Source organism: Saimiri boliviensis, chromosome 11, assembly GCF_048565385.1.
Source record: "Saimiri boliviensis isolate mSaiBol1 chromosome 11, mSaiBol1.pri, whole genome shotgun sequence".
Taxonomy (NCBI): domain Eukaryota; kingdom Metazoa; phylum Chordata; class Mammalia; order Primates; family Cebidae; genus Saimiri; species Saimiri boliviensis.
The window spans coordinates 80979458-80992403 of record NC_133459.1 but is presented as its reverse complement, the minus strand read 5'-3'; positions in this window follow the sequence as shown (position 1 = coordinate 80992403).

Here is a 12946-nt window from a genome sequence, read left to right as displayed (position 1 = left end):
AAAATGAATGCCAATCTTCATTCCTGGGTCCCCTGCTCTCTGGCTTGGCAACTGAAATTCTGGGTCCTGCATTTTCCCTCCTAAACCACCTCCAAGATTGGCCTTCAGAACTCTTAGGACTAGACTGGCTGGTGGAGAGATCTGTGCTCTCAAAGGGCCTTTCTTCTTACCCAATCCTCCCATCCCTGATTGGGAAGCAGAAGGAGATTTGGAGGCTTGTGGAAATGGGGCCCATTAACACTCAAGCATGTATCCTGTTACCATTTAGGGCATTCCTTGTGGCTCCATCATTCTGTGTCTATGACTCATTGCTTCCTTTGTCCTTTAGAAAATATAGCCCTGGTCTACCACATACCTCCTCCTCTCCACTTTTACTGCCACTGCCTTAATTCAAGTGCTATTTGATGAAGAAGTATCCCACTAATACTTGTATTAGTTTCCTTGGACTGTCATGTAAAAAGAACTGTAAGTTGAAATTTATTCTGTCACGGTTCTGGAGGCTAGAACTCAGAAAAGGTGTTGACAGGGCCATACTTTCTCCTCTAAAGGTTCTGTGGGAGGATCTGTTCTGTGCCTCTCTATTAGCAGTGGTGTTGGTGGCAAACCTTTCATTCCCTGGCTTGTAGCTATGTAACCCCAGTTTCTACCTTCATTGTTATGTGGTATTCTTCTCCCTGTTTCTCTTTTTTCCCTTTTTTTAATAAGGAAAGGAGTCACATTTAATTAGGGCCCACCTTAATGAACCCATCTTAATGAGAGATTACATCTGCAAAGATCCTATTTCCAAATGACGCCACATTCACAGGTACCAAAAGTTAGGGCTTCAACATATCTCCAGGGAGGACACCATTCAGACCATCACAAAAACCCTCATAGATCTCCCTGCCACCCATTATTTTCTTTCTCTAATCCACCCTCTTTAGACCATCCAGTCAGCTTTCTAAAATCCTTATCAGATTATTTACACTTGAATTTTAAAAACATCTGCCACATCGCCATTTCTTTTAGATGAAACCTTTAGAATTGCTTTTCAGGTACTTCCCATGTTCCTTTCCAGCGTGTCCTGTCATCCACTCTCATGGACCTGGCTGGGTGTGACTTCCTCACTATGTTAGAATGTTCAAGGCCTTGTGTATTTTTTTTGCTTCTTTTCACCTAAGTGCTATTCTTTTTTAAAATGAATAACCCATGTGAGGTTTTTTCATAACCCTTTGTTTATTCCATTTTCTTATTCATTCTGAATTTCCCAATGCCTGGTACCTACTATCTGCAAATAAATGATATTGAATGAATGATTCCAGAAAAGAATAAATGATTTGGTAATTAATGTTGCAAATAGTTTTTTCTTCATCATGATCTTCATAAGTTCTAGAAACGTGATAGTTATTTGTCAATATAAATAATTTGTTCAGATATTTATAGCATAATAGCTAAGAAGGCAGATTTTGGAAACTGCCCAATTCATTTAGAAGTTATGAGATTTTTTTCAGTCCTTTATTTGACCTTCCTGTGCTTTGGTGTCTTAATCTGCTGGATGGGAACATGAATTCCTAATTAACAGAGTTATTAGAATTAAATGTATTAGATAAAAGAACAATCCATGGGGTAGTGACTAATACAAATTAAATGGCTAATATTTGTCATATTTTCTTTATAGCTACTATTATAAGTATAAATATAATAGTTATTACATTTATTTATTATAATATATAATATATTTATACATAAATATGTAATATAAATATAATTAATATACATATTATATTACAAATATAATACTGTATACTCTATATTATTATATATAATACAATAGTAGTTACAATGTTTATTATATCTAATAACTATTTATAATTATATATTAAGACATGTAATACTATTGTTTATCTTTTTTAAAAATTTATTTTGAGTTTTGAAATTGTTATTTTAAGCCATGTGATCAACTGTTTTTCTAATTAATTGTCTATAGGCTGCAAACACGTTTTATGTCACCATTCTCAATCATAATCGAGAATATAATATATCATTGCCTCTCTCCAACCATCCCCTGATTAAAGTATTGAATGTATTTTATAACCCAGGTGAGTCCTATGAGACGGAAGTAGCTAAAGTTGGCCTTGATATGTGGTATTAGATTTAAGAATAATAGCTGTAACATGCTCTTTTTAACAATGCTGTTTGGTAACTTTTCTTTTTGGATGGGAAGATAATGACAACTATTCACGTTACACTGTCTGGCATATGACTATGAAAGGCGCTATACCAACAGAACACAATAATGAAATGTGTTCTTATGTGACTACAAACTCGTTCATGAACCACTTTCACTCCTGGTTGTCATAGAGTGGATTCTCAACAAGTTTTAATCTGTGTAATCATAATAATTCTGAAAGCAACTTCAAAACAACAGTAATAATGGATGATGTTGACACTCCTCCTAAATAAGCACATGCGCCTTCTAAGGATGTAAATACAACTTATAAATTATATGGGTGGACTCTTTGGAAAAATTTTGCATGACCATGTAGGCAGTACTCTTTCTTAGAAGGAAAAAAAAAAAAAGCTACATTCACGTAGAAGATAAGATTCAGTATCTAATTTCATCAGCATTTAACATGGGACTCATTTTGGTTTTCCCAAAGAAAGAGGAGGCAGCAACTAAAAATTTGATCTTACACTCTCTCTTTCTCTCTCCTTCTCCTTTGATGTATATTAGTTCCCATGGAAACTACATTGGGATGGCTTGAGAGTGACATCTACAAATGCAGTGTAAGGTCATTTTTATCTAATGCTTTGAAATTTAAACCATGGTTTGTGATAGATAGTGAAACCTCCTTAACATAGTCTGAAGGACTATGAAAAGACAGTATTCTGAATGCAAAAACAAGACATGTGACTGCATTATGCCAGGTCTGGGAAAGTTCAGCATTGCTCTTTGCATAGAAAAACAGAAAGAGCTTCATTTTTCGGTTTGCCTCCAGGAAAGTCCTGGCAATGAAGCTAGCCTCCTTAATATGGAGAAACGAAAACTCCTCCTTCTACCTTCTTCCTTTTTTGTTTATTTATTTTTTTAAATGTAGTTTTTTTTCTTGTTGCCCCAGGATGGAGTGCAATGATGTGACCTCGGCTGACTGCAACCTCCGCCTCCCGGGTTCAAGTGATTATTCTACCTCAGCCTCCCGAGTAGCTGGGAATATAGGCAGCTGCCACCCCGCTTGACTAATTTTTGTATTATTAGTAGAGATGGAGTTTCACCGTGTTTCCCAGGCTGGTCTTAAACTCCTGACCTCAGGCCATCTCCCTGCCTCAGCCTTCCAAAGTACTGGGATTACACTGTGCCTGGCCTTGCCTTTTTTTTTTTTTTTTTTTTTTTTTTTTTTTTTTTTTTTTTTGAGACAGTCTCACTCTATTGCCCCAGGCTGGAGTGCTGTGACATAATCTCAGCTCACTGCAACCTCTGTCTCCCAGGTTCAAATGACCTGCCTCAGCCGCCTGAATAGCTGTAATTATAGGCATGTGCCACCATGCCTGGCTAATTTTTGTATTTTTAGTAGGGATGGAGTTTCACCATATGGGCCAGGCTGGTCTTGAACTCCTGACCTCAGGTAATCCGCCCGCCTCGGCCTCCCAAAGTGCTGGGATTGCAGGTGGGAGCCACCACTCCAGCTTCCTTCCTTGTTGTGGAGTCAGTGAAGCCACCAGGTAAGGGACAAGGGTTTAAGGCTTTAAATGCTGAGCTAAGTAACTGCGTGTGGACTGTGATAAAGCTGCAAGGGTTTTCTTGCTTTTATAGTTCCTGCCACCACTCTTGGCCTGCCCTTCTTAGAGCACTGATGTGATTTCCTTTATTAATCTGCCAGTGCTTCACCTACCAATTCCAGGTGCATCTGAAAAGAGACATATTTCTAAAGGAAGAAACTGGAGTCTTGGGCTAAAAATGACTAGAGGTTTAATGAAATATGATCAGCTTAGGCTTCTAACACACTCTCCAGAGAAGAAAAGTCTAGATGTTGAGTTAGGAGGTATAAATTCAAATCTTGACTCATTTCTTTTCTAGCTATGTGTCTTCAGCAAGTCAAAACTTTTCTAAGCCTTAATATACTAACCTATAGAATGCTGTCAAATTTTAAATGGGTGAACATGTGAAAAGGGGATAATGTGTAAGGAAGTGTTTAGTACTAGTTACATGCTAGAACTCAATACAATTGTGTTGCATAAATGAACTTTGTTTATACATAACTTTGTTCTCATCATAATCCTTTATATGTAAAGCTGTGAAAATAACTATCACTTAACTCATGTCTTAGTTAAATGTGGGTGAAATGGCTACCCCTCCAGTTTACCATCTGGAACATGTGGGCTGTAAGATCAGTTTGGGCAGGAGGAGGCACCTGGGCTCCTGCATCACCTCCATTCCGGCTACATTGGCCAAAATGCAAAGTTAGGCTGGGAGATGCCAGCTCATATGTCAATGGTACACACTAATTATCTCTTCACCACTTAAAAAATGTTTAATAAATCTCATTGTTTAAAACTGATAATTGTAATAATAAAGAGAATTATAAAGCAAGCACATTTGAAGAAATGGCTGATGTTTCTGATGACATTCTTGTGTGAGCTGCTGTTCCAACCCTGTTATTTTAGCAACACAAAGAGAAAGAACAATACATTCTTCATTGATATAGTAAGTCACATTGCTTTATGTCTCCTGCCCAAAGACTTAAACTTTAAGAGGCACATAAATAAGCAACTTAACATATGTGACCTCCTGACCGTCAAGTGTTAAATTCCAGGAACTATATTACTCCACCACTTTTATTTGTCTGTGGGAAATCAGTTGATTTATGCCTGATCCCAGGATACAATAAAAATGTACAAGTATGCTAAACTAGGACTTGTGGAACCAGTCAAATAAAAATTTTTGTTGCCCTTAAAATCTGCAAATAAAAGTAACCTTTGATTAAGGATAATATGCTTTATATCATAGTTTTATCAGAATTTGGCAAAACACATCCAAATAATTTAATTTTAATATAGTACATTGCATCACAGCCTTTGAAGAGAAAGATCCCCTGCCTGATGAAAAATTTCTTATTTACAAAGGAGTTATGAGAAAATGGCAGTTCTACCAGCATAGACAAGGTAGATTAACAGAAACATTCAGCCAAGTAGGATCTGAAATTTCTGAAATTTGGCTTATTTACATTGTCCATTCATTCTTATTTTATAGGCTTTAGAACTTCAGATGGGGTCCAGCTAGGATTTTAAACCAAAGTGCCAAAATAACCCGCAAGACTGTTACAAAGGAATTCCCAGCTCAGTTTTCAGACTCAAGAGTTGGAATCATTTCAAAAGGATTCTCAGCTCTTATATATTTTAGGCAGGTCTGCATTGATATACAGTGAGACTCAAAAGCAACTTGGAGAATTTCCATCTCATTAACACTTCATTTATGGTATACCTGTGTCAAACCTCAGCCTTGGAGTTCTGGTCTTAGCTTAAATGAGGGGAAGAAAACTTCTGTAGCCAATACTAAGCTGAGTACAGATTCTGTTATATATAGTCATGATTGAAGCATGCTCACATCACCTTTGAACTCAGATTTCTCAGTATTCTTCAAAGGATGAAATACTTCTTTAAAACATTGTATGCACTTATTTTTTTCTCTTTCATTAAGTGTTGTATATTTGTACCTGCTTCATTTTTCAAAGTGGATTTTTGGTGGTCAAAATTATTAAACAAAATCACTTGGGTTACATGTCATCATACATTTTTTTTGGAACGTGTACAATCCCACTCTGAAAACACTCTATATAGTTGGCGTTTAAGAAAATGTCATGGCCAGGTACAGAGGCTCACTCCTGTAATCCCAGCACTTTGGGAGGCCAAGGCTGGCAGATCCCAAGGTCAAGAAATTGAGACCATCCTGGCCAACATGGTGAAACCCTATCTCTACTAAAAATACAAAAATTAGCTGGGCATGGTGGTGCGGGCCTGTAGTCCCAGGTACTCAGGAGTCTGAGGCAGGATAATCGCTTGAACCCGGGAGGTGGAGGTAGCAGAGAGCTGAGATGGCGCCACTGCACTCCAGCCTGGGCAGCAGAACAAGACTCCGTCTCAAAAAAAAAAAAAAAAAAAGGAAGAAAGAAAATGACACGGTGGAAACCTCAGCAGCAGTTAGACAGGGATTGTGCTTCATTTGCTTTTGTGATTCCAAAGTTTAGTGCAGTATCTGTAACGTTGCAGATGCTCAATATTTGAGAATGAGGAAGTAAATGAATGAGCAGGAAAGAAGTTTTCCTGCATGCATCCAGTTTATTCCAGACAGACTTTGTTCAGCACTCCCCTGTGAATCAGAACAAGACCACAGTAAAGCTTTGGACTACATAAGATGGCATAGGGGCCATCACTGGGGCCCTGTCAAGCTCCAGGGAAGCAGGAAAGCGGGAAAGAGCTGACAGCCACCGGGGTCATAGTGCAGATTATATCAGAAAGTGGTTTTAGCTGACTAGTGGGTTGGAGGTCTTGTGGCATCAGGAATGTACAGCTTTGTGATTAGTGTATAATAACTTTGAATTACCTGTAATTGTGATCAGGTAATGGAAAGTATCAGGGACTTCCAAAATAATTTGTATTATATAAACATATATATATTTGACATGCTATACATCAGACTTAGATTTTTAATTGAGATTCTCATAAGTCAAGACTAAAATCAGTTATTCTCACTGTTATAACTCACTTTCACTAAAGCTTATTTGAGATTAAAACGTGAAAAATTCAAATATGACTATATATGTGTACAGTATGTATATATATACACATATGTGTATAAAACATATTTTGTATGAGTACACACACACATACTCACATAGTAACAACACTTGTATGACTCCGTATTATATATAATGATATATAGCCCATTATATATATGAAAATATGTGTGCATATGCATACATATAGATTAGGTATATATGAAATTGTACACATACATGGAATTGTATGGGTGCTACTATTATATGAGTATATGTACATGTGTGTGTAGATGTTTGTTTTGGTGATGGCACCATTCTTTTATTCACTAAATAGTATTGAACATTTACTGCATCTAGGAACTCTGCTGGACACTTAGAATACAAAAAGTGAATCTGTCCAGTCTCTGCCTTTAAGAACATCCTACTATAGTGAGGAAGCCAGATTCATAAACCCATCTGTGCAGTTTAAAGATGATGTAGGAAAATACTTTATAGAGGGGCTTAAGAAAAGAATGTTCCAAATATTCATCAATGCCTTCCACTTATCACATGCAGGCCTTTCCTTTCTTTCCAGTCCTATTCACCATCCAAGTAATGAATTTGCAGATAATTTTTTACTTTAATAAAACCTCAAAATGGTTGTAAGTGTTGGTGGAAGGTTTTGATTTATGCCTCTAAAAGCTGTAAAACATTTTGCTTTTCCCAACATCACATGAAAATTTGTTACTTGAACTTTGGAGAGAATTCTTCCCTTTTAAATTTCTTCCCTTTTATCATATTGTACTTTGTTAAATAGAATGAATCATTAATGGATTTCTTGTGGTTTTTAAAAGTAACCACATTTATATATATCTTAGCAACATTCAGAGAGTGTGTGCAACTCTGTAGACACCTTGGAAGTAAATATACAGGCATAAATATGCATGATCAGACTGATGGAAAAATAGCATCGTTGTTTGTGTCATGATCTATGAGTGCAGGTATGGTTGGAAAGTATGATGAATTATGAACATTCTGTTTCAGGGTTTCCATCTGCAAAATGGAACTAACAATACCTTCTGTCCCTGCTACATAGGATTGCCATGAATTTCAAATAAGATAATATGAGAAAGTGGTTTATGAGGGAGAATTTACTGTATAAATACATGTCTGGCTAAGGTGTGTGGGCGATCTGGCTGCATATCAGACTTTCACAGGTTCCTAACTACCAGGATGGCTTCTGCAGGTGACTACCAAGGATTTATTTTACATTTATAGATGTCTTCCAAATCACTTTTCCACCTCTTTCAAAAGCCCAATTCTGTCATCTTTCCTTGTCCTGGTTCTTTGTGCTTTGCTTCTGTCTTTGATTTTGATACTTTGGTAACAATATTAGTTCCCACTAAGCTACTTTCTGTTGTGCCATCCCATCAATGTTGCCCCTCCATTGTCTTTCCCAATTTGATGCCCAAGCTCCTGTGATCACATGATGTTCTCATTAGGCTTGCCTGTGCGGTTTTACAAGGCAGCAGCTAGTCGAAATTTTTAGAATTATCCAACCCTATTTAATAATGGCAAAAGTTCTGAGCATTTACTTTCCAAAACAGCTGAGGTCTCTGAGAAGGGCTGAAATTTTCTAGGCATACTCACTTGAAGAAAAAAAAAAATCTTGTACTCTAGATGCTCTTACTATAGAAAATGTATTGACTCATTGAACAATTTTAACATTGCTTGCAGTGCTTCTTTGGAATAAAAAGGAAAAAAGTTGGATCTGACTAGAATTAACTAGACACCTCAAATATGTTCTTTTGATGAAAAGATTACACAAGATCTATTGCAGTATGATGTTTAAGACAATAGGCTTTTTATTTGAAAGAAACCAGAGCTTAAATTTTGGCTATAACATGTATTAGATTATGATATAGGACAAGTTATTTGGCCTCTCCAAGTCTCAGATTTCTCATATAAAATGATATTGGTTGGCTCCCTTATTGCTTAAAATGTAGAAAGCTGCCAGAGAATGTCATTTTACTCTACCAACAAAAATAACAACAAAATCTATGAAAACATTACTCCTTTTAAAGAGATGAGACATCTAATCACAGAATCTTATTTTCAAAGGCTAAGAAACTCCCTCTAAAGAGAGATTAGACAAATAAACCATTTCACCTTGGGAAGATTATGAAAGAGAGGTGACTGTCAATTACAGCCAGTAAGAAGAAAATAGCCAAAATTTTAATACATTTTAAAAGGCCAAGTATAAGTTAATATGACAGAGTAGAATCCCCAGGAGTTCAGATATGTGTGAAGTCTATACTTTCTAAGTAGTTTTTAAATTTACAGGCCCACTTGTGCCCATAAAAAGTATCCAGGAACAGGGAGGAAAACTAAGTGAACAACCTCAATGGTGCATCTTCATATTTCTCTCGAATGAAGTAAAAGTCATCTGTTTCCAGGAAAGGGGTGGGTAACTCCTTCTTCTCCTAGCACCCAGGCAAGTAACTACTGCCCATGGGAGAAAGTAAAAGCAAAGTAGTTTGCTGCTGGAAGAGGGGTTAAAACCCCACGTACTTCCAGTCCCAGGAAAAGGAAAGGAGGAAGGAATAGAACCAAAATCTGCCTATCCCAACTAGAAAGTTTGTATTGAGTTATAAGCAATAGCAGTGCTTTTTACTGCTCAGAGAGAGAAGCAACCCACTGTCAAGGTATAAAGTAGCCAGGAAAACCAGATTTATAGATGATTCAGACATCATTATCAGATAGAAACTTTAAATAAACTATGCAGAAGTGCTAAGAAAACCCCTGTCAATAGAAATAGGCATGAGTATATTGGAACCAAAGGAGGACTTAAAACAAAATCTATATTCTCCAGGAGAAAGGAAAAAAGACTGCTAAGACTCAGGATTTTGCGATGACACAATGCACAGGGAGAAATATACAGTAGTCTCTCCCACCCAAGTCCCCCTAATCTCCTACGGAAATAAGGGAACAATTTGGCTACCATGAGGATGGGCAGGAACACTGAGAGAGCTCCATTCTGAAGATCTAGACACACAGGAATTACCTAAGTATGAGGCTGGGTCAGGAGACTAGAAAACCACCCACTTCACCCATCACACCATGAACCATGTGCAAAATAATAATTAAGACAGAACAATGGTATAAAGAGATACTCCTTCAATGGCATAAGCATATAAGGACTGTTAAAAATTGAGACTGGAGAAAGAACACAGGGAAAAATCCTCCTATGACAAAATCCAATTAAGCACAAAGTATCGGCAGTGAAATGCTAGTGAAATGTGAAGTTATTGCTGAGATGAAGGTTACCATGGCAATAACAAAACACAAACCAAGCTCAAAAACTGATTAGACTGACTAAACCATTCCAACATGATACACATATGAATGGCATGAGAAAATAAAAGGCATGCTTATTTTCTAGGGTAAAGACTATTTACCTCAGTCTATATTATTTTAAACACAATGTTCAACAATAAACCAAAAATTACATGAAACACACATACTCATAGGTCGGGGATAGGGGTAAAGGGATGGAGGGAGGAAGAGAGAGAGATAATGAGAGAGAAGCAACCCACTGTCAAGGTATAAAGTAGCCAAAAAAAACAGATTTATAGATGATCTGGACATCATTATCAGATAGGAACTTTAAATGAACTATGTTTAATATTTTAAAGGATTTAGTGGGTAGATGTTCTACATGCATAAACAAATGAGCAATTTCAGCAGAGATGAAAACTATAAAAATATGTGTCATGTGCAAAGGGTCAAAATAAAAAAATACAATGTCATAAAAAAGAATTCCTTCAGTGGGTGTATGAGGAAACTGGACAGAGCAGAGAATAGACTCAGTTCAGTAGAAGATAAAGTAATGGAAACATAAAGAGAAAAAAAATAATGATACATTCAGTTGCTATGAAACAATGTCAAATGGTCTAATATGTGTGTAATTGGAGTCCTAGACAAGAGAGAGAGAAACTTGGCAGAATAAATCTTGAACAGAATAGGTAAGAATTTATCAAAATAATGAAAGTCAACAAAACCCCAATTCAAGAAGCCTAGATGATCCCAAGAAGTATGAGTATAAATCAGTTGGTCAATTGATACATAGAAAAAATATAAACACTAGTCACACTATACTTAAACTACTGCAAACCAAAGTAAAGAGAATTTTATGGTAGTCAAAAGAAAAAGCACCAAACACATTATACATAGGGGGACAAAACTATGAACAATAGCAAATGTTTTATCAGAAGTTACAACTTTAAAGTACTTGGAGAGGAAAAGCCTGCCAATTCAGAATTTTCTATCTAGTAAAAATACCTTTATAGAAATAAAGACAAAAAACAAAACAAAACAAATCTAAGAGACTTATTGCCTGTAAATCTGTATTATAAGCTTTGTCAAAGTAAGTTCTTCAGGCCAGAGTATAATAGTAGATGAAACTTTTGATCTGCATAAGACATAAGAATTCTAGAAGTGGTAAAAATAAAAATAAATGCAAAAAACATTTGGTTGAATTTTGAATTGTTTTAATAAAAAATATTAAAAACTTAAAAAATATTAACAGTGGCCGGGTGCGGTGGCTCACGCCTGTAATTCCAGCACTTTGGGAGGTCGAGGCGGGTGGATCGTGAGGTCAAGAGATCGAGACCATCCTGGTCAACACAGTGAAACCCTGTCTCTACTAAAAATATAAAAAATTAGCTGGGCATGGTGGCGCTTGCCTGTAATCCCAGCTACTCAGGAGGTTGAGGCAGGAGAATTGCCTGAACCCAGGAGGCAGAGGTTGCGGTGAGCCAAGATGGCGCCATTGCACTCCAGCCTGGGTAACAAGAGCGAAACTCCATCTCAAAAAAAAAAAAAAAAAAAAAATATATATATATATATATATATATATATATATATATAAACAGTTTAATTTGGGGTTTATGACATACAGATATGAACTGCATTACAGCAATTTCATAAAGAATGGACTGGATGTAATAACAGTATACTGTTTTAGGATTTGTAATGGTATCTAAAGTGGTTAAATATTATTTGAAGATAAACTGGATAAATTTTAAAAATATAATTTATACACTACAGTAATCACTAAAAAATTGAAAAAGAAAGAAATTGTGGGAAGTAAAAAAGTTCTTCTTCAAAGTTTCCTTTCTTGTTAAAGAATAAATCGTAGGTGTGCTGGTAACTCTTTGTTAAGCTGTATCCTATGTAGCTGTTAAACATGCCATGCTTATAGTCATGTAGTACATTCTATGTCCTTGTACTTCAAGATATCTCTGCTGGACATGCTCACAGGCATGTCACAGCTCGCAGCCTATGCCTCTTCCTTATTTGGACTTCCTTTTTTTCTCCACTGCTTTTACCTATTTAGGAAAGTTTTAAGTTATTAGCCAATTGTGGGGTCTGTCTCCAACCAATAGAGATCAGACAGTAAGAACAACTCCAAATGTGTAAGGGATAAATATGTCTGCTTTTCTTTTGCTCATTGTACTCTGGTGGCAAGAAGGTTAGCGAGGGTACCCTTCCTGCAGTGCAGAAAGTAAAAATTTCTTTGCTGAGAGATCCATTGTCTCAGTGCTAATTTTTCTTTGTGGCACTGAGCATCTATTTCCAACAGATGAGTAACTAACAAGCCTAAGTGTAAATAAGATAGTCATAAAAAATAATACAGCAGAAGAAAAGAGAGAAAAGCAAAAATGAACAGATTAGACAAAGGAAAAAGAAAACAAATAGCAATATAGTAAAGGGTTTAAATACTCCAATTAAAAACAATAGATATTAAGATTGAAACAAAAAGTAGAAATAAACTATATGCTGTCTATAAAACAAAACCTTAAAATATAAAGTAATACAGACAGTTTGAAAGGAAAAAGAAGTAAAGAGATATATACCATAAAGAAGTGAATTCCCCAAGAAAAAAATAATAATTTGTAAATTTGTATGCACTTAATAACAGTGCTTCAAAATATATAAAGCAAAAATCTGATAAAACAAAAGAGAAATGGGTATATTTACAAAGTTAAAAATGTATATTTTAACTTTGCTATATAATTAATTGATGGAATCAGTAGGCAAAATTTTATTAAGAGTATAGAAGACCTGGTTAATAGTATCTAATAACACTAACCTACTTGATAATATGACTCTAATTAACATTTAAAATGCACTGTACCTAGAGGTTCCTTTGT